This window comes from Arachis ipaensis, chromosome B3 (genome assembly GCF_059453495.1).
Source record: "Arachis ipaensis isolate K30076 ecotype BB chromosome B3, ASM5945349v1, whole genome shotgun sequence".
NCBI classification, from domain to species: domain Eukaryota; kingdom Viridiplantae; phylum Streptophyta; class Magnoliopsida; order Fabales; family Fabaceae; genus Arachis; species Arachis ipaensis.
Window position 1 is genome coordinate 61,243,974 of NC_142438.1, and position 9,344 is coordinate 61,253,317.

Here is a 9,344-nt window from a genome sequence, read left to right on the forward strand (position 1 = left end):
GCTCTTCCTCAGTCTCCTTATCACTTATAGTCACCATATTGCAATCTTCCCATCTGACTTTCTTTGCTTCACCTCTTGGATTTTTCTCTGTGTCACTTGGGAACCCATCAGTAGGTTTGGGAATCTTCTCAGATAAGTATCCCACTTGAAATTCCAGCCTCTTGATGGTGTCTCCCTGGTTCTTGATACTCGCTCGTACCTCCTCTTTGAACACCTTGTTATCTTGAATCTCTTTGCATATGCCTTCAAGTAGAGTCTCGATTCTGGATAGCCTATCTTCAGATGATGGTGAGTTGAGAGTGGAGGGATGAGAAGGGCCATTTTGTCCTTGGTATGGATGTGAAGAGGTGTTGTTAGGGTGGTGTTGATATGATCTCTGTGTGGAATGTTAGTGAGCTGCATGGTTGTTGGGGTTGTGACGTCTCTGATCTTGGCCTTGATCTTGTTGATTTCCCCACCCAAAGTTTGGGTGATTCCTCCATCCAGGGTTGTAGGTCTTGGAGTATGGGTCATGGTTCTGCTTGGGTGAGTTTCCAATGTAGTTGGCTTGTTCTTGCTCATCCTCTACCTCAGCATTCACTCCCTCTTGGGTTGCTGATGAGGTGGTGATTGCTGCTACTTGGTTCCTCTCCATCTTCTTGGTGAGGTCAGCCAGCTGCTTGGTGATAAGCTTGTTTTGGGCCAGCAGTGCATCCACATTGTTTAGCTCCATCACTCTTCTAGTATTGCCTCTTTCAAAAGCATAGAAATAGTCATTCTCTGCTACAGTCTCAATGACATCTATGGCTTCTTCAATGGTCTTCTTCTTGTTCAGAGATCCCCCTGATGAGTGGTCTACTGCCTACTTTGATATATAAGAAAGGCCTTCATAGAAAATGTGTAGCTGCACCCATTCATTGAACATATCTGGTGGGCATCTTCTTGTCAGGTCCTTGAACCTCTCCCATGCTTCGTATAAAGTCTCACCATCTTGCTGCCTGAATGTTTGCACCTCAGCTCTCAACCTGTTGATCCGTTGAGGAGGATAAAATCTTGCCAAGAATTTGTTCACCACATCTTTCCAGGTTGCTAAACTCTCCCTTGGGAAGGACTTTAGCCATTTGGATTCCTTGTCCTTGAGTGAGAAGGGAAACAGAAGTAGTCTATAGGTGTCAGGATGAACACCATTGGACTTCACAGTATCGCATATCCTCAGGAAGGTGGTTAGATGTTGATTGGGGTCTTCTTGGACGCCTCCTCCGAATGAAAAGTTGTTCTGAACAAGGGTGATGAGCTGTGGCTTTAGTTCAAAGTTGTTGGCATGTATGGTTGGCCTTTGGATGCTACTCCCACAGTTTCCTGGGTTTGGGTTGATGTAAGAGCCTAGAACTCTTCTCTCTTGCCCAGCATGATTTGCTAGACCTTCTCTGCCATGGTTGTGAGCCTCTTCTTCATGATAGTTCTCCATATTCTCCTCCATGTCTGGTTCAAAGTACTCTTCCTCTTCCTCAGCACCCACTACTCTCTTTCCTCATGCTTCCCTCCTTAATCTAAGGAAGGTCCTCTCTGGTTCAGAATCAAAGAAAGTTGAATCCCCGCTTCTTCTCCCTGTCATACACCCAACAAGGCACAAGCAATGAAACGTATGCAGAAAGTGTTTCTTGTTAGAAATGCTGTTAGTGTGAGTGATGCAATATATCAAACAGTTAGTGTGTTAGTGAACTGAATGGTAAATAACGAAGAAAATGGGTAAGGGAAAGGGAAGATAATAACTGAACAGAAACTAAATTACTCAAATGAACTTAAATCAAAGAAAAGAAAAATGCTCAATCTAGTTATCCTCCAATTTAACCATTGTTGATACAAAATCAATCCCCGGCAACGGCGCCATAAACTTGATAGCACGGAAACTTGTCTCTCAACAATTTTCCTTCGGCAAGTATACCGAATTGTCGTCAAGTAAAAACTCACAATAGAGTGAGGTCGAATCCCACAGGGATTGATTGGTCAAGCAACTTTAATTAGAGGAATGTTCTAGTTGAGCGAAGCAGAATTTGATTTGATATTTGCAGAAAATTAAATGGCGAGAAAGTAAATAGCAGAAAATGTAAATTGCTGGAAATAAAAAGCTAAATGTAAATAGCGGAAAGTAAATTGCTGAATCTTAAATGGAAATGGGGAAGATGCTCATAAAAGTAAATTGCAGAAATTAAAGAGAATGGGTAAGATCAGAAATGGGGAATTCATTGGGGTTAGGAGATGTTGCATTCTCAGGATCAAGTTCATTTTCATCTCTTCCTCAATCAATGCGTTCATTGATCTCCTTGGCAATCTTAAGTGATCGAATTACAATTCCTTGTAATTCAATCTCTCAAATCTTGATCAATAGCCAATTCCTTGGTCAATTGCTCATGAGAAGAGATGAAGTATTGTCACTGATTATACCACATGCATTCCCAAATCAAGTGTTGGTAGAATTATAGTCACCATATCCATCCAACCCTAATTTGGTCCAACATGAGAAAGTATTTCTAGCATGATCTCTTCATTCCTCTTCCAAGGTTCAGAAGAGATCCAAGTATGAATAGCTTCTTTACCAAGATAACTACCCAATTGGATAAAGATTGAAAGCTTTCTAGTAAAATCAAGAGAAAAGATAGAAGAAGAATAATGAAAACTAATACTGATCCATCAAATTACAACAGAGCTCCCTAACCCAATGAAAGTGGTTTAGTTGTTCATAGCTCTAGAAATCGAAAACAAAGATTGAAAATACATTATGAAAAGTAAACTAGAAGTGCAGAGAAAGTAAAATATTACAGAGAATAGTTCTCAAAATTCCTCACTCTCCGAAACTAGTTTCTAATTCAAAACTACCCCTATATATATTACTCTTCTAATCTGCTAGTTGATTCTTCAAGTCTTGGATATGGGCCTTTGGATCTTGAGTTTGAAGCAGTTATCTTCCGCAGTGGGCTTAGCTTTACTTGCAGAGAGAAAGTGTGAAGTAAGCAGGGTTTTTAGCTCAGGACGTTAGTGGCGTTAACGTTAAGTGAGAGTGTGGGTTCAAGAACGTTAGTGACAATCACCTTTTTCACTAACGTTCTTCACCCAGGGATGATCCACGTTAACTTCAACGTTAGTGGCATCAACGTGACCACTAATGTTGCCTCTTGATCCTTCACACACGTTATTGAGACTCACCTTTTCCAATAACGTTGAGAGTCCTCCCTCCCCCTACGTTAGAGTTCACGTTGACTTAGTTAACGTGGCTCTTAAGGTAGGCTTGCCAATTCTTTGAGAATCTTAGTGACACTTACATTTGTCACTAACGTTCCAAGGTGCCCCTACTTCCCACGTTAGAGTCCATGTTAACTAAGTTAACATGGCTTCTAACGTGGTAATGATAGCCATCTCCAACATTAGTGACAAAGGTGAGTGTCACTAACGTTGGCTCATCATCCTATCCTCAACGTTAGCTTCCATGTTAACTAAGTTAACGTGGGAATTAACGTGGCTCATAGTGGCTCATTCCAACGTTAGTGTTAAAGGTGAGTGTCACTAACGTTGGCTCCACTTTCTTTCTTCCACGTTAGAGTTCACGCTAACTTATTAACGTGACTCTTAACGTGGGCTGTGATGGCTTCGAGGACATTATTGCCGATTACTTTTCTCATTAACGTTGCAAGCTAGCTCCCATTCCACGTTAGTGGTCACGTTAGTTAGACTAACGTGGCTGCTAACGTGGTTCTTTCTTGCTTCCTTTGTCCTGAAATCAAACAATAAAGTGCATCAAAGTTCTAATCCAAGTCATGAGACATGCATCATCCAATTTGTCATATAATTCATGCAAAATTCCCATGAAATCATGTAAAGTTCACAATGTATGCTTAAATCAAGATGTAAGTGAAATTCCACCCAAAACTTGCTTATTTCCTAAGAAAATGCATGAAACTACCCTAAAACAGTAAAGAAAAGGTCAGTGAAACTGGCCAAAATGCCCTGGCATCAAAATCGCTTGCCACGATTTCTCTTTAGTGGACCCACGTGCTCCATCGGCGCGCGCGCGTACATGGCGCGTGCGCGCCCCTATGCGTCAGGCAACTGAAAGAACTGAAAGATTGATGGTTTAGAAGTTATAGTAAACTCTCGTTGCAAGTATAGTTACTAAACCAAGCAATCAACCTTTCTTACAAACGTTTTGGTTGTCATAAGTAACAAACCCCTTTAAAATTGATAACCGAAGTATTTAAACCTCGGGTCGTCTTCTCAAGGAACTGTAGGGAAGTATGTTCTTATTATTGGTTATGAAGATTGTAAATCGGGGTTTTGAAGATGAGGAACAAGTAATTTAAATTGCAATTAAAATAAGTAAAAGACTATAAAATAAATAAATAACTGTAAAACACACTTTTGACAAGGTATGAGAAATTGGAAGTCCTATCCTAGTTATCCTTATCAATGATGATGAAAATTGAATCTTAATTCCACTTAGTTAACCTTTACTAGAGCAAGGGAAGGTCAAGTGACTAATTAGTTTGATCTTCAAATCCTAGTTAATTCCTAAAAAAAGATTGGGATTATTGAAGTTCAATTCAATTAGCAAAGATAACAATTATTGATCATGTTGAGTTTGATAACTCCTGAGTTACTGATTTCTTAACCAAGACCAAAAGGGAAAAAGTAAATCTACTGGAATAAAAATGTCTTCAGATTGGAAGCAATCGTAACATAAATAAAAGAGAGCAATAATAAACTGAAATACCTCAAATAACATTAATTCAAAGAATAATATGTAACATAGAAGAATTCATAAACTAAATTGAGAAGATAAATAAAAAGGAATGTTGAACCCGATAAAAAGAGATAGTCCTGAAAGCAAAAGAAATCCTAATTCTAAATCCTAAAAGAGAGAGGAGAGAACCTCTCCCTCAAAATTACATCTAATTCATGAAAAGTAACTAATTGGAGACTCTTTTTTTGAATGGATGCATTCCCCCACTTCAAAACCTCATTTCTGTGCCTTCTGGACTTAGATTTGGGCCAAAAAGGGCTTCAGAAATTGCTGGGAGCGTTTTCTGTACTTTCTGGTGCGTGGCCTCTGTCATGCATCCACGTGGGTCACGCAGTCGCGTCATTTGGAGTTTTCCTTGTCACGTGGTCGCTTCAGTCATGCGTCTACGTCATATGCGTTTCGCTTATGGTGCGCTATCGCGTCAATCACGCGGTCGCGTCACTACTATTTTACGTTGGCATGCGGCCGCGTCGTCCATGTGATCGCATCACTGCCAGTTTCTTCAAAAACTCCATTTTGTGCTTTCCTTCCATTTTTGTATGTTCCCTTTCCATCTTTTAAGTCATTCCTGCCTTAGAAGATCTAAAACTACTCAACACACGAATCACGGCATGGAATGGAAGTAAAGGGTAATTAAAATAATTATTTTTAAAGCATAGGAAACATGTTTTTTACATACATCACATAATAAGAAAGGGAAAGTAAAACCTTGCAATTAACATGAATAAGTGGGTGAAGGATTGAATAAATCACTCAAATTGAGCACAATATATATCATAAAATATGGGTTTATCAGCAATATATGGAAAAGTTTATATCATTTTGAAGCCCCGGACGTTAGCTTTCCAACGCAACTGGAACCGCCTCATTTGGACCTCTGTAGCTCAAGTTATGGTCGTTTGAGTGCGAAGAGGTCAGGCTTGACAGCTTTACGGTTCCTTCATTTCTTCATGAGTTCTCCCACTTTGCATGCTTTTCTCCTCACTTCTTCCATCCAATACTTGCCTTATGAACATGAAATCACTCAACAAACATATCAAGGCATCGAATGGAATTAAAGTGAGTTAAATTTAGCTATTTTAAGGCCTAAAAAGCATGTTTTCACATTTAAGCACAAATCAAGGCAGAATTGCAAAACCATGCTATTTCATTGAATAAATATGAGAAAAGTTGATAAAATCCCCTAAATTAAGCACAAGATAAACCACAAAATCGGGGTTTATCAAATCTCCCCACACTTAAACCAAGCATGTCCTCATGCTAAGAATAAAGAAGGACAAGAAAAGGGGTATGAACATTTATTCAATGCAAAGAAACTATATAAACCTATCTACATGCATGCAACTAAATGCAATATGATTCTACCTACTTGGTTAAACGTAAATCAATCTCCAAGAGCATGTATGAACAAGTTGGCCTAAGATCATATGATGATTCATGAATCCTACCAATTCAAATATCAAAATGAAGTTCAAATAGACTTGCGAGAAGAAATCTCATGAAAGCCGAGAACAAGGAATTGAGCATCGAACCCTCATTGGAAGTGTATCCGCTCTAGTCGCTCAAGTGTATAGGGTCGATTCACTCAATTCTCTTCTACTCATGCTTTCCAAGATTTGTTTTTCATCTAACAATCAACAATTATTCAATGTATGCATACATTCATCATGAGGACTTATTCATAGGTTGTAATGGGGCTAGGGTCAAGGTAGGATGCATATGGTCAAGTGAGCTTGAAATTTGAATCTTTGATTAACCTAAGCTCTCACCTGACACATGTAACAACCTATACAATTCTAATACACAACCCAGCTACCCATGATTCCCACTTTTCACGTACTCATGCATTCTCTTTAATTCACATTCCATATGCATTGATTTTTATTGAACTTTACTTTGGGGCATTTTTGTCCCCTTTTTATTTCTTTTTCTCTTTTTTCATTCTATATTTTTTTTCTTATATATATATATATATATATATATATATATATATATATATTATTTTTTTCTCTTTTTATACATTTTTTTTCATATATATATATTTTTTTTCTCAAACTAAAATATATACAAAGATGTCAATGCATATAGTTTTACATATTTAATGCATAAGCATGTACTCTATCCCATGATTTTCAACAAAAACAAAAATTACACTTTTACCTCAACCAATGTCCTAAGTTTCCCATACCCAATGATGACAAGTCATCTTAGCCTAGTTTCACTAGCCTTTTTCTTTAATTTTATTAGGTTTTATGCACTTTCTTGCATTCTAAGTAAGTAATTTGGATTAAAAATGCATGACTTCTTTGAATCAAACAACCACCCTTTAATTGATACAAAATCATGAGGATTGAGCTAAATTTAATTGATAATTAATTAATTTATAAACCTTGTGAAATTTGTGATACTTTGATTGGTTGATTTGATTACTTGTAGGTGAAGAAAGAAGAAAATAAGAAAAGTGTGGCATAAGAAACGTGTCCAAAGGAAGCAAAAAGCGTGGCAACATTGAGGAAAAAAGAAGACTAAGTTTGGGAAATGAACTGAGCTTCACAAGGAATAAAAGGAGAAGGCAAGGTACAAGGCTCAGTTCACAAATTGAGCTTTATCGGGGGGCTTTCAAGAATTAATTCAAAGCAAAATTCCCATGAATGAAACCACCAAGTTTCGAACTCATGAACTAAAGAAAGCAAGGAACGCTCCTTGCAAGGAAAATGAGAAGAAAATAGCCAAAATGCCTCCTCCATGGTTCGAACTTGGAATCACTCACTACCAAGCTTGCAAGGAAAATAACACAAGATGCATTGGCCAAGGTTTGAACCTGGGAAATCTTGGGAACACAAGGAGGAGCGCCACCTTTAATACAAAGAAAATGAGCCAAGATGGCTCTCCCAAGGTTCGAACCAAGAAGCTCCATGAAAGGGGATGGAGGAGCGCCCACTCATCCAAGGAAATTAGCTTCAAGATTTCCTCCACCAAGTGTCGAACCTGGAACCTTGAGGATAAGAGCAAGGTGCCACCAAGGAAAGCTCAGTTGGTTTTTCCAACTGAGCACTACCTCCCCAATCTTCCCCCACACTTTGACACGGCCAAGCAACATTTTGGCGCAACAAAGGGTGTCATGATGCGCACCTTGACACGGCCAGGATCCCATGAAGCGCACAACATTGACACACTTAGAGCTCAGTTCAAAATTCCAACTGAGCTCTAGTGTAATGGAGCATGGCCAAGGCTGGACGCACCACACTTGACATGGACAGCAACACTTGGGGGCTCAGTTTGGTTTTCCAACTCCGCTTGCCCCTGGGAGGTGCACTTGGGCTGAAAATTGAATTAAAAATCCAACTTAATTCATTTCTTCACCAAATCAAAAGCCCATCCAAATTCCAAAATTCAAGAATAGAAAGTGTATAAATAGGAGCTAGTTTGATGTAATTAGGACCTCTAGATTTTACTTTGAATTTTCCTTTTTACTTTCATTTTCATTTTGAGCTTTTATTTTTGAATTTAGATCTTAGAGAATTGGGAAGGTGAATTGATCTCTCTTCTTCCTTGTTCTTGCTTGAGCACTCTTTAATTTTCTTGTTTTGGATCTTGGGTGGAGAATTGAAGAACTTCTGTTTCAATCTCACCTTGAGATCTCTTGTTTACTTTCTCTGCATAATTGAATTTCCATTTCTGTTTACTTTACTGCTTCATCTTCTCTTTAATTCTGCAAATTTACTTTTCTTTATTTCTTTTGCAATTGTTCTTGTTGGATCATGGAAGGATTTGAGATCTAGACTTGTTTTCTAGTCTCTTCCACTCCTGAGATCTTCAACTACTTTTAAATTGCTGCAAATTAGGCATCAGTCTTGCTGTTTTGAATTTTTCAAGCAATTTCCCTTTTCTGTTTAGATCTGTTGCATGATTTTGCATCTTTTACTTCTCTGTTTGATTGCTATTTACACTTTCCTGTTGAATTTTAATTCTCAGCACCCAACTCAATTTACTTTTAAGCCATTTAATTCTTCTGCTACTTTTACTTTACTGCAATTTCCTTTCCTGCATTCTACAATTTCACATTTCCGTTCACATTTAGCTTGGTTTAATTTCCTGCACATTTACACTTTCCTGCAAGTTAAAGTTCCAGTTGCATGATCTATTGCTTTCTTTAATTTCCAGCACCCACTCCCCTTTACATTTAATGCAATTTACATTTCTTGCAATTTAAGTTTCAGCTATTTTACTTTCTTGTTCTTTAAGTTACTTGTAATTTTACTTTTTGCATCTTTTAAATTCCTTGCAATTTACTTTCTGTTGGCTACATTTCACACAATTCACTCAATGTTAGCTTGACTAAACTAATCACCCGCTAAAGTTGCTTGATCCATCAATCCCTGTGGGATCGACCTCACTCTAAGTGAGTTTTACTACTTGATACGACCCAGTACACTTGCCGGTGAGTTTTGTGTTGGATCGTTTTCCACACATCAAGTTTTTGGCGCCGTTGCCGGGGATTGAATTAGATTGACAATGATTAAGTGAAGTGGAGATCTAGATCAAGCACTTTTTATTTTCTGTTTCTTTA

At 38.2% G+C, this 9,344-nt stretch overlaps 1 non-coding gene across 1 annotated transcript; it reads left to right on the plus strand.

Annotated features, from left to right (window-relative positions):
- Positions 1-899: 899 nt before the first annotated feature.
- Positions 900-1,006, plus strand: LOC148570830 (small nucleolar RNA R71). Its single transcript, XR_015908296.1, has one exon. It is a non-coding gene; the product is annotated as a small nucleolar RNA R71 (small nucleolar RNA).
- Positions 1,007-9,344: the final 8,338 nt, after the last annotated feature.